Genomic DNA, 25343 nt, shown 5'->3' on the forward strand with positions numbered 1-25343 from the left:
TTTAGTACAAGGCTGTCAATGAATTAAAGAAATTCTTTAATGACACTACCCAGTTTATTATTAATTGATTCGTGTCTGGAAAGCCAGCGACCTCTGAATACCTCTGAAGTAATAGCTCCACCTTGAGCATCTGACAGGGAGTCATGGTAGAAACCTGAGCACTAAAACAAATCTCTTCCTGCCAAGATCACTTGGGCACTCATCAGGTTCCAATTGCAGCAAAATTACGCTCTATCTCATCTATGAGATAGTTTTCCTATGGAAAACAGTCTATGTCAAGTTACCTATGGACTTCAAAACATCAGATAACAAAGATATGTCACTTCATTTACTCTCAGATTCTTCTCTATTTTTTTTTTAAGATTACATAATTTGGTTTAACGGTCCTAAAATTGACTTTATCTTTATACTATGAGCAAGAAGATGAAAAGGACAAAGACAAGGGGAAGGTAAGATTCAGTGTCTTTCATGCAAAAAGAGATTGTTAAATTAACTTAGAAAAAAAATTATTTTAGGAGATAATGATGAAGGATTCTGGAAATATATTTACACTTAATTTCTTATTCTGCTACAACTTATCTGTCTTGCATCTTCAATTAAATAAAACAAACACGTAAGTACACCCATTCACATTTGTGTTCATTACTACTACCTTGGTGGATTGAGGTCATTCATACTTGGAATTTGCATAAGGATTCAAGAGTATCTGCTAACAGAAAAATACTGAATTAACCAGAGAAAATGTTAACACACATATTTATACATATCACACATATCACACTTCTATGTGTGATGATTAACAAGAGAAAATTTGTAACCATTTTCACAGACTGCTTTTAGAAACATTCTTCCACTGATTTCCCATCTGTAGGATTTTTTTTTTTTAATTTTTCTCCCTTTGGTAAAAATTTCTGAGAAATAATTAGACTAGGAAGACCTTAAGAAATTCTATCTGGCAAGCAAACTCATCCTACTCATCAAACTAGAGGAGACAAGCTATCTAACAAAAGGAAAACTTAATTAATGTGTATGTGGATTTCAACAATAAGAAGGGAAAGGGAAAGCTGCTGAATTAATTGAAACAAACAAATCTTTGTGAGACCTGTCTTAGGAAAAGTCTGAGTTTGCATGTGATGTTTTGGTTGAGCAAAAACAGAGACATTATGCAAGACAGGAGAAAGGGATATATTTTATTTTTTTAAAACATATAAAGAAATATATATATATATATATGAAGAAGTCTCGGGTTCACTTTCTCCTCTAACACAAGACTTTCCAAATATTTTAAGCCTTCATGATGTAAGGTGTTCTGCTGGAATACTTGAAGCAAATAGACTCCAGACAGATACTCATCATTTACATGCATAAACAGATGCTGAACGTAGTATTTTATCTTTGTGGCTCAGGTTTCTTTGCAACTGTACTTTTGTATCCACACAGGCAGTGCATCCCTAAAGACTGAAATTGTTTTGTCCTACACATGCATTCATAGAATCATAGAATCATAGAATGGTTAGTGTTGGAAGGGACCTTCAAAGGTCATCTAGTCCAACCCCCCTGCAAGGAGCAGGGACATCCCTGACTAGGTCAGGTTCAGAAACTCATGGAGTGACCTCCAGTTTTTATACATAATTTTGGGAGAAAGTTCTAGACTGAAGTATATTCTAATAGTTCTCAAATCTGAAAACTTTTGGATTCCATCCCTTATTTTGAGAAGTAAACCAATATGTATCAAACTTCTCAACAGATGTATACTTTTGTATGGCAAATTTGAACTTCCTGTCAGTTTTTATTTTGCTTTTTGTTTCTTTGTTTGTTTGGGTTTTTGGTTTGTCATTTTGTTTCTTTGTTTGTTTTGGGTTTTGTTTGTTTGGGGGTTTTGTGGATTTGTTTTTTTTTTTTTTTTCTCTTGAGTTATCTTTCATGGACTTGTTTTCAAGATTCCCCTGTAAACTTTCAGGAATACAGAACAAAAACCAACATTTAGCTGTATTTATTGTTGAATTAAAACATGATTCTGCTATGTTTATTTTTAAGACAGGCAACTAGCACATGAAAGAGCTTTTCCAGAAAATACTAGTAATTTTAAGAGATTATACTAGTAACACAATATTTGAGAATATAGGTAAAGTATAGATATTTAACAAGATGCTCTGAATTTCCTTCTGATCTGCAACAAGCATGGATACAAATAAAAATACCATAATTCCTTAAAAAAAGAACATTTCCTAGCAGACATTGATGCTCAAGTGCACTTAACACCTCATTTGATTTCCGTGAGGACTCATAGTTTTCAAATATGAACACTCCGATGAAGGGACAAGTAAGTTAGCCACGAGCAGGCGGTAAGCTAGAGCTTACCTTAAAAGGTAAGAATTAGAGACTGAGGCAATAAAAGGAACCTTGTGGCTGGTGTCTACTACAGGCCATTTGATCAAGGGGAGTCTGTTGAGAAGGTCTTCTTACTATAGCTACAGGAGGCATTGCGCTCGCAGGTTCTTGTCCTGCTGGAGGACTTCAACCACCCCAATATCTGCTGGGAAAGTAGATGGTGAGCTGTGGCAAGCATAGAATCAAAGAATCATAGAATAGTTTGGGTTGAAAGGGACTTTTAAAGGTCATCTAGTCCAACTCCCATGCAAGGAGCAGGGACACCTTCAACAAGATCTGGTTGCTCAGAGCCCTGTCCAACCTGACCTAGAATATTTCCAGGGATGGGGCACCTATCACCTTGCCAGGCAACCTCTTCCAGTGTTTCACCACCCTCATTGTAAAAAAATTCTTCACTATGTCTTCTGTTTAAAACCATTGCCCCTTATCCTATAACAAGAGGCCCTGCTAAAAAGTCTGTCCTCATCTTTCTCACAGGCCCCATTTAAGTATTGAAAACATGCTATAAGGTCTCCCCGGAGCCTTCTCATCTCCACACCGAACAACTCCAAGTCTCTCAGCCTTTCTTTACAGAAGAGGTGATCCATCCCTCTGATCATTTCTGTGGCCCGCCTCTGGACTTATTCCAACACGTCACAGAATTGTAGAATCATAGAATGGTTAGGGTTGGAAGGGACCTTCAAAGGTCTTCTAGTCCAACACCCCTGCAAGGACCAGGGACATCCCCAACTAGATCAGGTTGCTCAGAGCCTCATCCAAACCACCTCTCTGGGCAACCTGTTCCAGTGTTCTACAACTCGCATTGTAAAAAATTTTTTTCCTAATATCCAGTCTACCCCCCTCTATTTTAAAACCATTACCTCTCGTCCTATCGCAACAGGCCCTACTAAACAGCCTTTCCCCATCTTTCTTGTAGGTCCCCTTGAGGTACTGGAAGACCGCTATAAGGTCTTCCCAGAGCCTCCTCTTCTCCAGGCTGAACAGCCCCAACTCTCTCAGCCTGTCCTCATAAGAGAGGTGCTACAGCCCTCTTATCATCTTCGTGGCCCTCCTCTGGACCTTCTCCAACTGGTCCATGTCCTTATGTTGGGGGCTCCAGAACTGGACACAGTACTCCAAGTGACGGTCTCACCAGAGCGGAGGAGAGGGGGAGAATCACCTCCCTCGACCTGCTGGCCACGCTCCTCTTGATGCAGCCCAGGATGCGGTTGGCCTTCTGGGCCACAAGGGCACATTGCCAGCTCATGTTGAGCTTCTCATCCACCAGCACTCCCAAGTCCTTCTTCTCAGGGCTGGTCTCGATCCATTCTTCACCCAGCCTGTATTTGTGCCTGGGATTGCCACGACCCACGTGCAGGACCTTGCACTTGGCCTGGTTGAACTTCATGAGGATCACCTGGGTCCACTTCTCAAGCTTGTCCAAGTCCCTCTGGATGGCATCCCATCCCTCAGGCATGTCAACTGCATCACTCCACTTGGTGTTGTCTGCAAACTTGCTGAGGGTGCACTCAATCCCCCTGTGTCACTGAGAAAGATATGATATGGTACTGATCTCAGTACAGACCCCTGAGCAACACCACTTGTCACCAATCTCCACCAGGACATCGAGCCATTGACCACTATCCTCTTGATGTGACCATCCAACCAATTCCTTATGCACAGAACAGTCTACTCATCAAATCCATATTTCTCAATTTTAGAGAGATGGAAATTCTGAGAGACTATATCAAAGGCACTACAAAAGTCCAGATAGATGACATTCATAGCTCTTCACTTGTCCAGTGATGTAGTCACTCCATCATAGAAGGCCGCTAGGTTGGTCAGGCAAAACTTGCCCTTTGTGAAGCCATGCTGACTGTCTCTAATCACCTCTACGTACCTTAGCATAGCTTCTAGGAGGATCTGTTCCATGGTATTCCCAAGTACAGAGGGGAAGATTACAGATCGGTAGTTCCCAGGATCCTTCTTTTTACCCTTTTTTAAAATGGCTGCAATGTTTCCCTTTTTCCAGACAGCAGTGACCTCACCTCACTGTCATGACGTTTCAAATATCATGGAGAGTGGCTTGGCAACTACATCAGCCAATTCCCCCAGGACTTTGGGATGCATCTCACCAGGTTCCATAGACTTAGGTATATTCAGGTTCTTCAGGTGGTCATAAACCTGATCTGCTGTTACAGTGGGAGGAACTTTGCTCCCCTGTTGCAATAAGGGCACGGACTCTGCGGATTGTGTACTGTCTGTCAGCCTGTCTTTTATATCTTTTCTCAGTTACACGCGGAATGCACGCGCTTAATCATCTTAACTGTCTGTCAGCCTGTCTTTTATATCTTTTCTCAGTTACACGCGGAATGCACGCGCTTAATCATCTAATTCAATTGGTAGCAATATACTGTTCACGCGCCTTAAACTTCATTTGGATTGGTTATAGATTTTTAGTTGTCTTTACTATTTTTGCCTTTGGTATTTACTTATCTTGTTCTAATTGCTGTTGTTTGTTATTGAGCAAGGACATAGCTCAAATTCTTCAATATCAGACAGCTGAGCTGCACTCTCTGTTCCCACACTCCCCCAGCCGCCATCTTGTGGTCCATCCACTTGAGAGACGTGCGAAGAGGGGTTACTAGTGAAGACTGAGGCAAAAAAGTTGTTGAGTACTTCAGCCTACTCCTCATCCATCGTTAACCAGTTCGCTACTCTTGCTCATCAGGGAGGGTATACTTTCTTTGACCTTCCTTTTCCGGCTGACATATCTGTAAAAGCCCTTCTTATTATTCTTTGTGTCTCCTGCCAAGTTCAGCTCCAGCCGCACCTTGGCCTTCCTGACCCCATCCCTCCAAAACTGGCCAGCATAACTATACTCTTCCCAGGATACCTGTCTCTGCTTCCACTGCCTGTGCATTTCCTCCTTGTGCCTTAGTTTGACCAGCAGGTCTCAACACAGTCATGCCAGTCTCTTCCCTTCCTTGCTTTTTTACACCTGGAAATGGAGAGCTCTTGTGGTCCATGAAAGGCATCCTTAAAGGTCTGCCAGTTCTGTTCTGCTCCCTTTTCCCTGAGGGCAGTTTCCCAGGGTGTCCCATTAGCTAACTCCTCAAACAGCTGGAAATTTGCTTTCCTAAAATTCAGAGTCCTAACTTCACTCTTTGCCTGATCCATATCCTTCAGGACTGCAAAATCCATCGCTGTGTGATCACTGCAGCCCAGGCTGCCTGCAATCTTGACATCAGAAATTATCTCACTTGTGTTGGTGACCATCAAGTCCAGTATCACTTTCCCCCTGGTAGAGCTGTCTATCACTTGGCTTAAGAAGTTATCCTCAGTGCATTCCAGGACTCTCATAAAGGCAAATCGTGCCTGAACAGTTTGGTGGTCTTCTACAACAGCATTACAGCATTGGTAGATAAGGGAAGAGCAACTGATGTAATTTACCTGGACTTGTGCAAAACATTTAACACTGTCCTGCACGACATCCTTGTCTCTAAACTGGAGAGACATGGATTTGATGGATGGACCACTTGGTGGATAAGGAATTGGCTGAATGGCTGCACTCAAAGAGTTGCAATCAATGGCTCAGTGTCTAAGTGGAGACCGGTCACAATTAGTGTTCGTCAGGGGCTGGTGTTGGGACTAGTACTATTTAATGTTTTTGTTGGCAACACAGACAGTGGGACTGAGTGCATCCTCAGCAAGTTCACCAAGCTGTGCAGTGTGGTCGACACTCTGGAGGGAAGAGATGCCATCTGGAGGGACGTTGACAGGCTGGAGAGGAAGGCTCGTGCAAACCTCGTGAAGTTCAACCAGGCCAAGTGCAAGGTCCTACATGTGGCTCGGGGCAATCTCAAGCACAAATATAGAGTGGGTGGAGAATGGAATTTTAACAATCCATTCCAACCCAAACTATTCTATAATTCTATGATTCTATGGATTTGTTTCCAAGAATAATAAATAAAATTGTGTAACAGTATCATGAATGTTAGTACAAACAACATAAATTACTTAAATTCTTATTATGTACTTCATTAGAGGTTTTTCAGAATATATTATAGACATGCACAGGATGCTCAAGTACAATTGATTCTGCTTTTGAGCACAGTCAGGTTGACATGCTTTCTTAGAGGTCTTACCATGCCCCTCTGTTCTCTCTATTTGCATGTTTTATACTAATCTTTACCTGTCCGTGGAGCCTCAGTGGACTACCTCACATGGATTGAGCCAAACACATAAATATTTGCTTGCAGGAGAACTGGGATAAGTATGCATAGAGGTATTTAAATACAGAGAGGGAGCCAGAGGTGAATGAAGATATAATTATGCCTCAGCTTCTCCTCTAATGACCCTTAAAAAGAAGGAAAACCTCAAAAAGAGGTCTTTGGGCTGAGACTAAACGTTAATATATTCAGTCTAAACAGTAACATTTCTGAGTGTTATGAGAAAGGCCCATTGAGGTGGTCTCAGCATTCATACTTCCTGGTGCCTTCTATAATTATGATGGCTCATTCGCCTGTCTCTTTCTTGGATTAAAAAGTTCTCTTATGAGCCATTTGAATGATACTGAAAACCACAGTCAAGCAGTTCTGGGAATTTCTGTAAACATAAGCTCTATTTTCTTTTTTTTTTTTCTAGAAATGTTGTAAATATTTTTTTTCTATGTATAGAGCACATCTTAATTGCATATCTACATGAAAGATCAGACTTGCTAAGAACAGCTATTCCAGTACATAATAAGGGAGTTTAAATACAGACATATATACAAAAATTATAAAGCTTCTATATTATACACAGCTTGTTTTGAAAGACTTCTTTTAGACTTCTTGGAGTGATTAGTTAATTTAGGCTTAGGGTTTTTTTTGTGAGTGTGCACGCACATGGAAGAGACAGAAGATTTAGACATTGTGAAAATTTGTGAGCAACTATGATCTGGATTCTCTGAAATATTATTTAATGTTTATTGCAGCATCAGGACTTAAAAAGCTTTCATAAACTGACTTAATCTACTTTACCAGGATGACACTGCTTCACAAATTAAAGAATAATTTTGAAATATAGATCATAGAATGGCTTGGATTCAAAGGGACCTTTAAAAACCATCTAGTCCAAGCTCCTTGCCTGCCATGGGCACAGACACCTTTCACTTGATCAGGTTGCTCAAAGTCCCATCCAACCTGACCTTGAACACTTCCAGGAATGGGTCATCCACAATCCCTCTGGGCAACCTGTTCCAGTGCCATACCACCCCCATCATAAAGAAAATCTACATTATGTCCAGTCTAAACCCATCTGCTTTCAGTTTAAGACCATTGTCCCTTGTTCTGTCACTACAGGTCTTGGTAAAAATTCTCTCTCCATCTTTCTTAGAAACTCTCTGTATATATTGAAAGGTCACAATAAGGTTTCCTCGAAGTTGCCTTTTTTCTCCAAACTGAACAACCCCAATTCTCTTGATCTTTCTTCATAGGAGACGTGTTCCAATAGAAATTATTATCCTCAACTAGATTTAACCCATGTGTCTGCCAAGGGACAGCATTGTCCTTACACCTCTAGCCTTACTTCCACATGGGAAAAGATTTGGCTTTTGCATTTTTTATAGGATCTACTGAGACCCCTCTCCTAACTCAAATTTAAAGAAAAATCTGGTGTTTCTAGGGGAAGTGCAAGTACAAAGAAATTTGGGAATTTTCAATTCACGCATGTGATCAGATCTTTACCTAAAACTCGTTGAGGAATCTGCTGTTAAATCAGAAATTATAGAATGAATAAATTTAGTTCATAAATTTGTTTATACATGGGCAAAGTGGAAAGATGTGGCTTGTGTGCTGTGACTCTGGGAAATGTGTCCTTACTTTTAGCACTAATATCTGTACTTTTCTTAAAAAACCTGAACTCCCTCACATAAATCTTCCCTTAAGTGAGTTTTTTAAATGTTCGCTCAACTTTTTCCTGGTTTTTTATGCAGCATTCATGCAAAAAGAAAAAAAAATCTATGTGGAATATATTGGTTTTGGATACCAACCAATAGGAGTCAATAAAACTTCAAGTGGATGACAGCATGCAGAGCTTACCTAGTTCTGTCCTACATTTTACTAATTCCCCACAGGTTCAGGCAGGCAAATGCAAGAGCCTTAGATAATATCATTAAACATCCCACAAAAATGAGGAATGACTTGCTGAGACTAGTATTGTCAGATTTCAGAGACTAAAGCTATTGGAACAAGTGAGCAAAACAAAAAAGGCCTCTGTAACCTGTAGTATTCAGGACATTTGAAGAATGCTGAACAGTGAATGCTGAATGTTGAAGAATGTACTGGAAGTATGAAGGTTTACTATTCTTTCTTTTAAGTACGTTCAAGGATTTCTCTTCTGAAATATTCTTCCAAATGCCAAGGGAGACAAACCCTTCAAGGAAATGATAATAAATGAGCTATAGCAAATGAAGTTGTTTATTCAGAGTTTGAAATTCTTCTCTGACTACACACGATTTTTCAGTAGCACCTGCTATTTTAGTGTCTCTCATTAGGTACCCAAGTTTGATATGTTTTGCCGTCAAATTCAGGACGCGAATTATCTCCAACAGAGCTCTTCTTTCATGTCACCTGAATGTACTTTTGTTTTGATTCCCTTGGATTTTAGTTATTTTGTTTATTTATCCTCCTTACTGCAAAGTAATACTGCCCAGTGAGAACAGGGAATACAACAACTTTGACTAGAATACATATCTCACGTATTTCTGTAGTAATGGTTTCTTTTTGTCTGTTTGTGTCTCCCTTTGCACATTTCAAAAGCAATCCTTGGCAAGAAAAATCCTACCAAGAAATTCTCTGGGGAACTTTCAAAGTGAAAGTACAAGACATCTTTGTACATGCACTCAGAGCCAAGGTGGCCTTGCGAGGGCCCAGGAGAGGAGCTGTGAGATCACTGACTCTATCATTACAGTAAGATCTTCTTTTGGCCAAGGCAGTGTGCAGTACATATTGAACTCAAGATTTTCTGACCCTGTGACAGAAGCATGCCTTTGTCATTACTCTACACAAACAATCATCTTGCAGTTCTGTGAGAAGAAAAGGGAGAAAAAGAAACAACACTAGCCATTTGCCAACCAAAAGTACATTTAAAGGTCTGAAAAACACAACTTCCACATATCCAGTTCTGTCTTTATCACTGAATAATCAAAAGACTTTATTTTCCCATTGTAAGCCTTCTACAATGAATCAATAGGATTTGGGATGAGGGGCGGCTGTTCTTTAGAAGAGCTTCTGATGCTGTCTCCCACAATATTCTAGTATCCCAGTTAGGAGGTTACAGATGAGATGGGTAAACAATCAAGTTGGTAAAAAAGTTATCCAGATCAGGCTCAAAAAGTAGTTGTTAATGGATCGTGTAGCTGGAGGCTGGTAACAAGTGGAGTATCTCAAGGGTCTGTCACCAGACCTGTCCCGTTTAACATGCTTATCCATGACCTGGAGGAGGCATTGGAACACACTCTTGCAAGTTTGCAGAAAACACCAAACTAGTAGGAGCAGTTGACACACTTGAGGGCAGTGCTGGCATCCAGAGGGACCTAGACATGCTGGAGGAATGGGCCAAGGGGAGCCTTGTTAAATTCAGCAAGGCCAAAGCAAATCTCTGCACATGAAGGAAAGAGTCTCTTGCAACGATACAGGCTGGGAACTGACTGGCTGGGAAGCAGATCTGCAGAAAATACCCTGGGGGCCCTGGTGGGCAGTGAGATGAGCATGAACCAGGATTGCCTTGGCAGCAAAGAGGGACAACAGCCTCCTGGGCTGCATTAGCAGGAGCAGAGCCAGTACACTGAGGGAAGGGATTATCCCTTTCTGCTCAGCACTCCTTAGACCATAGCTAGAGCCCTCTGCCCAGTTTTGAGTCCTTCAGTACAAAACAGAGACTGATAAACTGGAATAAATTCAGCACAGAGCCACCATGATGGCTGGAGCACTCACTTTTTGAGGAGTCATTGAGGGAGAAGGGCTTGTTCAGCCTGGAGCAGAGGTGGCTTCCAGCAGATCGAGTAGCTGCCCCCTGGGATCTACGAAGGGGTCATCAAGAAGACAGAGTCAGGCTCTTCACAAACAGGCATGGTGGGAGAATAAGAAAAAAACAGGCATAGACTGAACTAGGACAGGTTATGACTGTTTGTAAGGAAAAGTTCATATAAATAAAAGGAACATTTTTAACAGCATTAGGAAATTGACAGTAAAGTAATGTACCTGAAGGACTTCTGTGACTAACTATTCTTTACACTCTCACAAGAAAATTAACCCCTGAGCTATTTGAAATAAAAAGGCTCATAGAAACCAAAGCTATAAACTCAACTTCAAATGAAATCTGCAGGGATAACAGTACTATGTAGAGTAACCACAATTAATAAACCAGTAAGCAAAGTAATGGAGTCAAATATGTAATAGTCACTCAGGAAACTATTGAAAGGCATGGCGGAGAACAGACTGTTAGTTATTGTATATCACTGAAGAACATAGCTAGTTAATATTAACAGCATCACATACATATCAATACGATGCAAATAGAGTTAATCAATCAGCAGCTGAGTCACATGCTCCATCTATATAGATGGCTGATGACCTTATAGATTTTTTTTTATGGTTAGGATCATCTGTTTCTCTTTCAAAGTACTACCGCAGCAATCTGTTTAAAGCCCCAGAACAAACATTGTTCATTAACACACAATAAATTGCTTCAGTGGATCAGATACAAAAAGCAGAGAGAGACATATTTAATGAAGTAGAAGGAAGGAGATTGATAATAGGGAGAGAAATATTCATTCCCAGCATATAAGTGAATATTTAATAACCATTTTTAGAGATATTTTGTATCGTCATACCAAAACTATACAATTGAGACATGCTGAGTGCAATTCCTTGCTAAAGTAGTCCCCATTTGTATTGTTTTGTTTCCTTGAGTATCGTGCATACAGTTCCAAAGCATGCAGATGCATCATTAATCATTTCTGATAATGTAGAAGTGCTCAGCTTTTCCAGATATTTTCCAAATACCTGACATGGCACATTCCCAAAAGGTAGGAGCTTCAAATGGACAAAAGAGATTAGGGAAATAGGATGGAAGCTAATCACTGAGGGTCCAGGTGGAAGAGTAGATAGGCATCCTGTTAGTTTCAATTGTTTCCTCTAGCTTGCAATTTTTAAAATGAATCTAAATTGACCCCTTTTTAAGAAGAAAAATAAAAAACTAAGATCTCTTTCCTAACAAGTTTCCAGCAAATTTGTATTTTAACAGGATAAGATATGCAGCAGAAAAAGCACACAGCTTCCCGGTTCAAAGATTTGTGAGTATTTTTGTTTGGACTGCTGTGGAGCTTTTTTCCTCTGTTTTATGTATAACTTTCTGCAGAGAAGATATGTACAGGATATATTTCTGCACTTCTAGAAATGAAAGAAGTTTTTAAAAAGGAGGGAAAATATGATAATTCAGGCTGGATTTCAATAAAGGAGATGTGGAGATAGTAGAGGGACACTAGGAGATGCAGTGTAACTAGATACTCCTAAACGTCTTCTGTAGCATATCACAAGCTGCAACACACTTCAAATGATTAGTGAGAGCCATTGTTATGCAGAAAGTATTGCAAGACCGTTGTTTTGGCCAGGAAGTTACCAATCAAGAAACAGAGGCAGGGCATAGTAGCCTGCAGTGAGTAAGGCCAGAGAGTGGGGAAGAACCAACAGAAACAAAGTCTTGGCCAAGGCACAAGATTGTGTTAAGGCACTGCCCCTGGGGACGTGTGAAACAATCCAATTTCAAGCTCCTCTACAGTGAAACTTAAGGTCTGGTAAAATCTTACATAGCACTAGTTTTGCCTATTTGTAGTACTTGTTGAGTTAATTCATCCTTTAACTGAGGAACTAGTATGTCTTTATATTTATACTTTGAAGCATCAGTTTAAGCCTAATTAGTTATTTACTCACACTGAGCTCACCTTATTTAAGAACCAGCTGGTAAACAGACTGAACACCTGGGCTGGGACTGGCCTCACTGATGACCAGCAGCTTCCCTTGGTCAATGCCACTGGACCTTAGCCTGGAGAAGAGGAGGCTCTGGGGAGACCTTATAGCAATCTTCCAGTACCTCAAGGGGGCCTACAAGAAAGATGGGGAGAGACTGTTCAGTAGGGCCTGTTGCAATAGGACGAGGGGTAATGGTTTTAAAATAGAGGGAGGCAGATTTAGATTGGATATTAGGAAAAAATTTTTTACAATGTGAGTTGTAGAACACTGGAACAGGTTACCCTGAGAGGTGGTAGATGCCCCATCCCTGGAAACGTTCAAGGCCAGGCTGGATGAGGCTCTGAGCAACCTGATCTAGTCGGGGATGTCCCTGCTGCTTGCAGGGGTGTTGGACTAGAAGACCTTTGAAGGTCCCTTCCAACCCTAACCATTCTATGATTCTATGATTCTATGACTTTAAAAAGGGTAAAAAGGAAGACTCTGAGAACTACCAACCAGTCAGTCTCACCTCTGTGCCCGGTAAGATGGTGGAACAGAATTTCCTAGAAGATATGTTAAAACATATGGAAGACAGGGAGATAATTAGAGATATACAACATGGCTTCACGAAGGGCAAACCACTCCTTGCTGATCTAGTGGCCTGCTATGGTGGAGTGATGGCATCAGTGGACAAGGGAAGAGTTATGGATGTCATCTACCTAGACTTCTGTAAGGCCTTTAATATGGTCCCTGACAATATTCTTACCTCTAAATTGGAGAGATATGAGGTTGATGGATGGACTGTTAGATGAGTAAGGAATTGGTGGGATGGCATGTCCAAAGAGTTACAGTCAATGGCTTAATGTCCAAGGCCCAGGACCTCATGAAGTTCAACAAGACCAAGTACAAGGTCCTGCATCTTGGTCGGGTCAACTCCTGGTATCAATACAGGATGGGAGATGAATGAATTGAGAGCAGCCCTGAGCACAAGGACTTGGGAATACTGATGAACAAACAATTGGACATGAGCTGGTAACGTGTGCTTGCAGTCCAGAAGCCAAATATATGCTGGGCTGTATCAAAAGAAGTGTGTCCAGCAGGTCAAGGGAGATGATTCTCCACCTCTACTCCGCTCTCATGAGACACCACCTGGAGTACTGTGTCCAGTTCTAGGGTCCCCAGTACAAAAGAAGCATGGACCTGTTAGAGTGGTCCAGAGGAGGGCCATGAAAATGATCATGGGACTGGAACACCTCTTCTGTGAAGAAAGGCTGAGAAAGTTGGGGTTGTTCTGTTTGGAGAAGAGAAGGTGACTCCAGAGAGACTTTATTGTGGCCTTTCAATATATAAAGCAGGCTTCTAAGAAAGATCAAGAGAGATTTTTTACCAAGGCTTGTAGTGACGGGACAAGGGACAATGGTTTTAAACTGAAAGAGGGTAGATTTAGAAGTTGTGGATGCTCCATCACTGGAACTGTTCAAGGTGAGGTTGGACGGGGCTTTGAGCAACCTCATCAAGTGTAATATGTCCACGTCCATGGCAAGGGGGATGAACTAGACCATCTTTAAAGGTCTCTTCTGATCTAAACTATTCTATGATTCTATGTTTCTATGACTAGAAGCAGCATTATCTGTGTAGAACAAAAAGACTATAGTGGGATTTTTTTTTTTTTTTTGTCTGCTTGGCCCCTGGAGCTCAGAGATCTAACCAGTAGGAACAGTAATGACCCTACAAATCAGATATCATAATCTTCATATAGCCAAGATCCACATACCTTGGGCAGTAAAGGTAGGAAGGAGTAACAAGAGTAGTTCAGAGGCAGAAGATTACAAGGCTGACCTGAGCATGCAGGTGGTCCTAGGAAGGGGTGGTGAGCTGGCCTTGGCTGGTCCAGCTGTTCCTTCACAGACAAGGTCAGAGACTGCTCAGCAGACACCCGTAGCAGCATAGCACCAAAATCAAATGTCATGCCACCCTATGAAGATGTCACTCCCAGGAACAATCCTTCCAAGCATGAGCTTTAGTTGGCTGGCATGGGTTCTCCAGACCAGAATGGTGCCCTAAGTAGAGGTGGTCAAAGACATCTTATGACAAAGGAGTTGTTGCTAAGCTAATTCTATATTAATCTTTAAAAGCAACAATAAAAATAGATATTGGAAAGCTTCTAAATAACAGGAAGATAAACATAGCCAATGTAATTAGTAGTAGATATATCAGAAGATTGCCTGAATCAGAGAAATCATTTTCAGATTTGCTACTTGGTTAGAAAGGAGATATTAACATTCAGCCATGATGCGAGATCATGCCAGCATTGTTAAGGAAATTAGCAGACCTTAGCTGTTTTCTAGCTATTTGGGAAAATTGTTGGGGTTTTTTTTTGTTTGTTTTTTTTGTTTGTTTGGTTGGTTGGTTGGGTTTTTTTAAACTCAAATCCATCTCCTGACTAGAACTTCTGTTTGCTATTCTGTTCCTCCTGGCTCAGTTGTCCTAAAAGAAAAAATCATTCCTGAGAACTTGCTTTTTGCTTTGGCACTGACTTGTGCTGACTCACCTCAGAAGAGAAAGACAGCCTGGCAGGACTAGTCGAAGGACTTGGAAATTACTTGGCAGCTTAAATGAGTCCTCTGTAATTCACACTTGGCTATCAACTGCATGTCTGACACTGGTGATACAGGTCTAGACAAACTTATTATGTGCTGGCATTCCAAATCTGAGGTCATAACATCTGTGCTCCTTATACTGGGCATATTGCTCAATAAGTCTAGTCTAGAACTGATTCTAAAACAAACCTCTGTGTTTATGCCATGAAATCATGCTTTGGGATTTAGTGAAACATATCTTTGAGAATGACCATATAATGGAAAATACACCTTCACAATGTTATTTGCATTTTTATAAAGTGAGGCAGACTAATCACTTTATTGCTTTTAAAACTGTGGACCATTGTACAGATTTCCAAGGCAAACCACAATGCACTCAGTGAGCCACACTGAAAGTGCTGAATCAGTGTTCACTGTGGAGAAGAATGAGCTGAATCCCTCCTGCTGGAAAAAAAATCAATTTGGAGAAGTTTTATGTAATACCCTTTATACCCTTAACATTGATGAAGATCCACCTAAAATCTAGACTATGAGTGACCAACATATCTATGTTGCAGTAGTGGCCAGAAAAATCTTCGAATATGATCATATTGAATGTTTCCTCAGGACCTGAACCATCTTCATCTCCTACGGTAGTGTCCAAGACATTACAGTGTTTGATTTTATATCACAGTGGGATTTCACTGTGGGTTAGCTTCCTAACCCTATGCACAGCTATCTCTGATTCTACAGGCCATTCTTTTCACTTTGGTGCAAAACAAACTAAGTTAAATTGCTAACTTTATGCCCGTTAGAAGTTGCCCAATCTCCTTTCCAGCTCACAGTCATATTACATGTACCCTGGAGGCTGGATTGCACCCTCACAGGAGTCTGGATTAGAGGAATTCATTAGTTAACAATTTTTAGTTAACATTCCTTCTATTTGAACTGAAATAGATTAGCTAAAAGTTAAACCAATGTACTTCTGTGATTTTCTGACTTTATTTTTACATATTATTTTTCTCTTAACAGCATGCATATATATTTTGATTTGTACTTGTTCTAAATACTTAACAGACGTATATTTCTATCTCCAGATATCCTTTGCAAACATCACGTTAATAAAAACTGAAAACATTTTCTGTTCATATAATTCTCCCTTTTAAGGCGTTCAAACAATCAACCTGCCACTCCATTCTAGCAAAACCAGTTATGTTTTCAAATAGGTATGTGAGGATTTAAATGTTTTACTCCCACTGATTTAAACATGGCTAAAGTAGATAAACCCGTATGTTGTGCTTTAAATATGTATCCCTTTCAGCTTGAAGAGACCTAAACACTGATTTAATAATGGTGGGTATTAGGCGTAATAACAAACAGCATTAAAACCTCCTAACAATTTCCAAGGAATATATGAGTACTCTTTATTTTATTTTTTCATAGCTGAGAGGGAGAAAATCTGAAATAACTTTAAAAAAAATCCAAATTACTTATTTTCACTTGAAAGTAGGGAGGAGCTTATTTATTGTTGTTTGAACTGCAACTGATGCTACAGGTCAACTGAAATGAGGGCAACCACAACTGTTTGTCTCTATAAAGAAATGCATCAACACACATCCTACTAAGCTGAGGCAGCAAAGGAGGGGTTTACAACACCTGATCTATCCATTTCCCCAGTGACTCTCTACTCCCTTTGATTATTGTCTGTCAAACTGTACTTTTGATGGGTTTTGGAGACCTTAAAACATACTAGAAGCATTTCTGCACAGAGAAAAGCATTCTGGCAACGGCAGTTGCCATTGCTTAGCAAGCTCTGGTAGGCTGTGACACAGATACTGACACAAATCTGTGAAGAGCGCTGCTGTGAATTCATATCCTGATGCAAAAGCATTTTGAAAAAAAAACCAAGAGTTTACAGAGCTAGAGATTACTGCTGAAAGCTATGAAAAAAAGGAGGGGAATGTGAGGAGAGTTTCTGAACAACTGAAAATGACCTTTCTTCATCTACAAAGAGCTCCAGAACAGGGAGTCTATCTGAAGAGCGTAAACACGTGCAGTTTTGTTTAGCATTTCATCTACCTATGTTTATTTGTTCCATATGGACTGGTGTGCTCAGTCAGTTGGGTGCATCTTGCATTAAATTTAAGTCCCTGAAGAACTGAACTGTAAGGTTTTGGGAGAAGGTACATTTAAGGTAGCAGGAAAATGGAACAGACAGACTTAATTATGATGTCCAGAGTAGCTGGACTGTGACGTTCTGTTTCTGGGAAGAAATCATAAACGAACAACTGAGGCCAAGAAATGTATTGGACGGGTGCAGAACAGGGAGGGAGGGATGTCTCAGAGTACCTGGCTCAGTGGACTTGGAAGTAACACAGCAATCTAGTGGACAGCATGCAGAGGGAGTGTAAACGGGCTCACAAAGCTTCTCTTTCATTTTCCTTCTGGCTTGGCCAAGTTTTATCCCTAGCTCTATGTTACCAAAAAAAAAAAAAAAAAAAAAAAAAAAAAATTGGCCTAGTTACTCATCTTTAAAACTCAGCTGAGTATCAGTTAGATGACTTTGGAACCTTCAGAGCTCATTATTTCTGACTATTTGGTGGCCTTTCAACATTAATACATTTCATGTTATTAAGAAAAGGAGAGCTAAATTAGGCTTTTGAGGAAACTTTCTAAGTCCTTAATATTTCCATGAACATAATACAAACACAAACGATTTTTCTCCTATTTGGCTTCTGCTGCTGAACAATAAAGAGTAAATTTATTTCAGCAGCAAGAATCATGCCCTTCCTTATCTTCATTTTCTCACTCATTCAGAAACAAAAGCATTTACCCTTATTTAGTGCTGCAAAACTTATTTTTTTTCCATAAAAATGTCTTTCTGCTTCCTTACTTCTTCCCAAAGTGCAAACATTAAGAACAATGAATTCTGCAGTTTAAGTAGAAAACGTACATGATAGAAAATGCTTCTTTTTCCTAGTTTTGTTTTGTGCCTTCCTGTCCATGCAATAGCTCCTCTCAGTGAAGACAGCCTTAAGTCTTTTCCAAGTTTGTTTCCTGAGTGACACTCCTTTCTCACCATCTTTGCTTGTTCGTGAACAATGAAAAAAAACAACAAAAAAAAAGAACATTGTATTCTTAATAATAAAACACTGAAGGGACATACATAATTTATGTTTTTCTTGCCAGCAGTCACAGAAGAATCAAAATCACTTGTATTGACATAGCTAGTAAAGGCACAGAGAAAATTCAGTTTTAAACTGGACATTGAAACTTAACTGTCAGTGACCATACCATTAGGACATCATGTCAGCTTACTGGAGTTTCTACAGCTTTCTGTTATTAAAGCTGTAAATATATAGTCTCACTGGAGAACTGAGGCAAAACGTAAATCTTTTTTTTTGCAAAAATTCTGTCATCCTAAGGGACATTTGGCAACAGGGCACATATTTTAAAGATTGAGGTCAGACTCACAAACTGCTGTGTGCATACATGTATGTACACACACCTACTCAAGTGAAAGGACAATCTTTGTGTCCAGAAAAAAAGTACTTCTTTATCGGTCAATTATATTTTTGCCGTTTAATGAACATAGTTTTACTCTTCACTGCAGGCTACACAAGCATGTCCTTAATAGTCTTTTCTCCAGACACAATGATTTTGTATTTTCTCTGTTTCGTAACAGTATTGCAAACTCCAACTTCAAGATTGTCACAAAGCATAAATTACTGGTGAGAAATAGACTTTGTAGCATTAAAGCTCTTAAGTATTTGAGAAGGAGTTCTTCCATCATAGGCTTATTGAACTATTTATTTGACAGCATGGCTGTTAGCAGCTGGAGAACAGAAAGTGTGGATTACTGCTGGAAACCCCACAATCAGGCATGTCTGAGTGTGGTAGCAATACAAAACAGAAGAGAAATGGCTGTAGACATGGCTACAGATTAGCAGAGAGCAGCGATGGGGCATTGAGAGGGAGGCGGGAGGTGGGAAAGCTCTGGAGCTACCAGGAGTAACTCATTCATGGAGTCTGAAGTAATGTGAGCCACACTTCAGCTTTGTTCCTGCCATGTGGGCAAGCCAAATATCAGAAGACCAGCAGTATCTAGGCCTTGTTTTTGGAAACCTGTAACAGGAAGCACTAGCCTAATATTGGTTTTGTGGGCCTTTTGAAGCTATTGTTTTAGCAGGCTCCGATGAAGAAATCTATTGAAAGCGCAATTATTTTGATTTTATTGACTCATCCAGTACGTTTATAGATTTTTTTCCAATCATGCTATTCTGAACTTGCTGTATAATAGGATTTAGTTCACAAAATCATTAAGCTATTACAAGTTGTTTGCTTTTGTTCACTTACAAATGCTATTGTGCCACTTTTTTTCCCAGGGTTGCCCGAGCAAACTGAGTTATCCTGTCGGTTCACTCTGAGGCTGAGTGTCCTACACCGCTCAGCTCTGAATCTGATTTTGCTGACCATCTCTAACCCTTCTTTTTTTTTTACAAGGCCTTAAATTTGGCTGTATAAAAAGCCATCTAATCCACTGCTTTTATGTGAAAAGACTTCATCACTACTTGATATCGTCTGTCCTAAATAAAAATGAGAATTATGAATTCTATTGAATTGCTAGGTTGCAGAGACTCTCAAAGACAATGAAGCTTTGCATTTTAAGCAAGTTTTTAGTTTATCTAACTCATATCCCTATATCTCTGACCAATAGGTATTTATACAAATCAAGTATATGCTACAAAGATATACCTTATATTACACGAGGCTGTCAGGCATTCACATCGCAGCTAATGTTATTTCTATACAACATTGCAGCTGTACATCATAAAAATTTTCTTCTTCTAGATGATTAAATCTTCTAAATTGTAAATTCTAATTATCCAAAATATTAAAAAGGGATAATTTCTCCACTGTTTCAATCTCCATTTTTCCTTGATATAAAATCCAATTTGTTTTCTAATTCACAACATTTAGGTAAAATCACACCCTCCTTATTCAGTTCAAAATTATAGCAACATCAAGTTTTTAACAATCAATTTAGAACACATTAAAATTAATATGGTGGAACTCACTTTGATGAGTAACCACTGTAATACCTAATGAGCCAGGATATCAAATCAAACTTGAGATTTGAAGAGTTGTTTCTTACTTGACTTTATTAAGGAAAAAAAAAAAGGTGCCTCAATATTTTTCTCTGCATTGCAGATTGCATAATTCGGCTGCACAGTTCTCCTGCACATCAGTCACTGAGATCAAGAGGTTAATACAACTCAAAACAGGTTTGACAGCTTTATTGAGCCCCGAGAACATCTAAATAAGATCAAAAATATATAGGACATTCTTTCTTCTGATTAAGAGCATATCTCTTACGTCTTCCTAAGTACTGGAAAGAAAAAGAAGGGCTTTTTCCTGTGGCAAATTATCTTTCAAATGTGTATTTGGTAGTTTCTTATGTCTTCCCCTCGGATCTATAATAAAAGCCACTGGAAAAGATCAAGTAATACACCAAAATGAATCACTGGTCCAGCACTCTGTAGAAACTTCTTTTCCCCAAGCAACTGCTGAAGTTATAGACTGACTCTCCAGATACTATCAAATGATAAAAAAAAATCTTAAAGACCATTTAGAGATTACTGATGTCTGCCATCATTTTATTTTACAACGTTTCTAAAACAAATATTCTTTGGGTAGTGTCACTGAGAACTAATGTAAGAGTTACTATGGAACTGGCTATAATAAAACATCAGTGGGGAAAAAATCTTTCAATTTAAGAACAAAACATTAATACAAACATTTTCTTGCAAATTAATTTGATTGTTTGCAATGTCTTTAAATCTGTAATATATTGAAAGAGTGCTTCCCTAGTTTATGGGGAAATTTGCCCTTCTTTCTTCCTTTTTGTTTGTATCTTTTTGCATCTTTTATACACAGCAGAAATGAAATCTAACCAATCTCTTAAAATGCAATTCTACCATACTCCAGCTTCCCTTAACTACAAATCCCACAGTTTCAGCACAAGTGCTGACAGAACATATATGTTTTTTCCACCACGTGGACGTCATGAGTACAGGAGAATCTGAGTTACATCTGGATCCTTCTTGCTGTTTAATGGATTTTTCCTTGAGGAATAATCTGAGCATGACAGAAGTGTGAAGGTTTGCTCTACCCTGCAGAATGTCTATTGTCAGGGAAGTAACATTAAGGAAGAAACAGGTTGCCCAGAGAGGTGGTGAATGCCCCATCCCTGGAAACATTCAAGGCCAGGTTGGATGGGGCTCTGAGCAACCTGATCTAGTCGGGGATGTCCCTGCTCCTTGCAGGGGGGTTGGACTAGATGACCTTTGAAGGTCCCTTCCAACCCTAACCACTCTATGATTCTAAGAAAAGTAACTGGCAAACTAAGCACATTGTTTACAGGATTAATTCAGAATATGTATCTCATCTGCTATTTAATTTGTTTCTGTTTATGGTAAATAGCATAGGATTTGCACATGCTGAATCTTCTTACATTTGGTGCATAGAATCATAGAATCATAGAATAGTTAGAGTTGGAAGGGACCTTCAAAGGTCATCTAGTCCAACCCCCCTGCAAGGAGCAGGGACATCCCGGACTAGATCAGGTTGCTCAGAGCCTCATCCAGCCTGGCCTTGAACATTTCATAACAACTTGTTATGGCCACAAGTTATACCAGAGGAGGTTTAGATTGGATGTGAGGAATAACTTTTTCTCCCAAAGAGTGGTCAGGCACTGGAATGGCCTGCCCAGGGAGGTGGTGGAGTCGCCGTCCCTGGCAGTGTTCAAGAGGCGGCTTGATGAGAAGCTACAGGATATGGTTTAGTAGCTGTGGCAGCAATGGTAGTGGGAAGATGGTTGGACTAGATGATCTTATAGGTCCCATCCAACCATGTGATTCTATGATTCTATGATTCTATGATTCCAGGGATGGGGCATCCATCACCTCTCTGGGCAACCTGTTCCAGTGTTCTATAACTCGCATCGTAAAAAAAATTTTCCTAATTTCCAATCTAAATCTACCCCCCTCTATTTTAAAACCATTACCCCTCATCCTATTGCAACAGGACCTACTAAACAGTCTTTCCCCATCTTTCTTGTAGGCCCCCTTGAGGTATTGGAAGACCTCTATCAGGTCTCCCCAGAGCCTCCTCTTCTCCAGGCTGAACAGCCCCAACTCTCTCAGCCTGTCCTCATATGAGAGGTGCTCCAGCCCTTTTATCATCTTCGTGGCCCTCCTCTGGACCTTCTCCAACTGGTCCATGTCCTTCTTGTGTTGGGGGCTCCAGAACTGGACACAGTACTCCAGGTGGGGTCTCACCAAGGCAGAGTAGAGGGGGAGAATCACCTCCCTCGACCTGCTGGCCACACTCCTTTTGATGCAGCCCAGGACGCAGTTGGCCTTCTGGGCCGCAAGGGCGCATTACCTGCTCATGTTAAGCTTCTCATCCAGCAGCACTCCCAAGTCCTTCTTCTCAGGGCTGCTCACAATCCATTCCCCGCCCAGCCTGTATTTGTGCCTGGGATTGCCATGACCCAGGGGCAGGACCTTGCACTTGGCCTGATTGAACTTCATGAGGTTGGCACGGGCCCACCTCTCCAGCCTGTCAAGGTCCCTCTGGATGGCATCCCTCCCTTCCAGCGTGTCGATGGCACCACACAACTTGGTGTCATCGGCGAACTTGCTGAGGGTGCATTATATCCCACTGTCCATGTCACCGACAAAGATGTTGAACAGGGCTGGGCCCAGCACGGACCACTGAGGGACGCCACTTGTGACTGGTCTCCACATGGACATTGAGCCGTTGACCACCACTCTCTGAGTGCGGCCATCCAGCCAACTCCTTATGCACTGAGTGGTCCGTCCATCAAACCCATGCCTCTCTAGTTTAGAGAGAAGGATGTTGTGCGGGACAGTGTCAAAAGCTTTGCACAAGTCCAGGTAGATGATGTCAGTTGCTCGTCCCTTGTCCACCGATGCCGTCACCCCGTCATAGAAGGCCACCAAATTGGTCAGGCACGATCTGCCCTTGGTGAAGCCATGTTGGCTGTCACCAACCACCTCCTTGCTCTCCATGTGCCTTAGCATGGTTTCCAGGAGAATCTGCTCCGTGACCTTGCCAGGAACAGAGGTGAGGCTGCCCGGCCTGGAGTTGCCCAGGTCCTCCTTGTTCCCCTTTTTAAAAATAGGGGTTATGTTCCCTCTCTTCCAGTCATTGGGGACCTCACCAGACCACCACGACTTCTCAAATACGATAGCCAGTGGCTTGGCAACTTCATCCGCCAGTTCCCTCAGGACCCGCAGATGGATCTCATCAGGTCCCATGGACTTGTGCACATTTAGGTTCCTTAGATGATCCCGAACCTGCTCTTCGAGTACAATGGGCAGTTCTTCATCCTCGCAGTCCCTGCTTGCACCTTCTACAGCTTGGGTGGTGGGACAAGAGCTCTTGTCGGTGAAGACTGAGGCAAAAAAGTCATTGAGAACCTCAGCCTTCTCCATGTCCTGGGTAACCAGGACACCAGTTCCCTTCTGGAGGGGGCCTACATTTTCCCTGGACTTTCTTTTGTCCCCTACGTACCTATAAAAGCTCTTCTTGTTCCATTTTATATCCCTGGCCAGATTCAGTTCTGCCAGGGCTTTGGCCTTCCTTACCTCATCCCTGGCCACTCGTGCAGCCTCTCTGTAGACCTCCCAGGCTACCTGTCTCTGTTTCCACCCTCTATAGGCCTCCTTTTTTACTTTCAGTTGGCATGATATAAACCAAGATATCGGTAATACCCTGTTCTTTTTTTTGAGTCTACTGTTTCCTGAGAGCTTTGAGGTGACAGTTCTGCAGCACATCTGTCACCAAGGCGTATGTGCAACACATCTGCCCTTATACATTATGCAAATCTTAGTACGGAATTTACTAATGTTTTGCTAGGTAAAATGTAGTAAAATGTAAATAAAAAACCCAAATATATTCTTTCTCTTAACTGTTTTATAACTGAGTTATATTTTAAATTGTGGTTTATTCCATAATGTAAGTGAGGGCCCTGTAGAAGGTTTCTCATTTACCCTTGTGTTCTAAATCCAGGTGTATCCTTCTGTCTTCCCAAAAAGCACCTGCTGGAGACAGCACTGTGGAATCCAAAACTAAATTGTGCTACTCACCTGTAGCTGAGCAAGTCCCATTCTGCGGGGATTTAAAAATAGAAGGGTGATCTTGAAAACTTTATTTAAGTTTGTACATTGATAAGAGCTGTCAGTCATTGAATCTTCTCTGGGACATAGGTTTCTGTGTTTGTCACAGAGGACTAACTGGCATTAAAGGTTGATTGACATGCTTAGATGATTTCTTGAAGACTCTGATGAGTCTGCGTGTGAGTGACAGCAAAGAGAGGTCTCTCTTGAAATTTAATGTATGCAACATTTGAAGTTTGATATTGTTGGGTTTGTTAATCACCCATTTGTCTTTGACTTATTTGTCTGTTCCTTTTTTCCCACTTTTAGAGCTGTGCTATCTTTTGCAGGAGTAAGGAAGCATTCATATTACTTACACTGTTCTTGGTTTTCCACTTAGTATATTAGAGGCCACAAAACGTATTGTTAGTATATGCATTCCACACCTTAGCAGAGGCATGGTGCCTAAGCACCATTGGTGTTAAGAATGATTTGACTCCTCATAAAAAAATAATAGAGATCTTAGCATTCCTAAGGTTCAAGAAGTAGTGCATGGCAAACAGTAGCCAAGCTTTTAATTCAGAAAGATTTCCTCCTTGGTTGCTTTATTTCATATTGGTGATTTTAATGACAGATTAGTAGCCCAATTCTAAAAACTGTCATGAATACAAGTTAAAATTTCCGTAATACTTTGGCTGAACATATGGCTATTTAGTACAAAAGTTTGTAAGTCATACTATTTTTGGAGAATGGAAAAATCTTTCTTTCAATATTCTATTCATTTCTTGAAAAATTGGACAGATAATCTGGTCATGTACTAACTCTCCCCAAAAATCAAGAACCAAACAAAAAGTCATACTGCGGTATTCCACAACATTGTTAATAAAAATTCATCTTCCCAAAGCATGTGGTGAACATAGCTTTTTCCTTCCATTATATTGTTGGTAGAAAGATTATAAAGAAATGTGAGGCCGCAAAAGGCTCTCTGGTCTCAAATCAGGCTACTGGAAACAATTATCCATCCACTACATGTAATAGGCAATAAAAAACCACAAACAATAGACTCTTTAAATTTAAAATAACACATTATTTTAACAAAGAGTTTTACTGTTCAGGCTGTAAAAAGAAAGCTCTTTAATGTTATTATTAAACTCTGGGGAGACAAAAATGTTTCATATAAATAAAATAACAATAATCACATGATTAAAAAATCA

This window comes from Chlamydotis macqueenii, chromosome 1 (assembly GCF_036417535.1).
Source record: "Chlamydotis macqueenii isolate bChlMac1 chromosome 1, bChlMac1.mat, whole genome shotgun sequence".
Classification (NCBI taxonomy): domain Eukaryota; kingdom Metazoa; phylum Chordata; class Aves; order Otidiformes; family Otididae; genus Chlamydotis; species Chlamydotis macqueenii.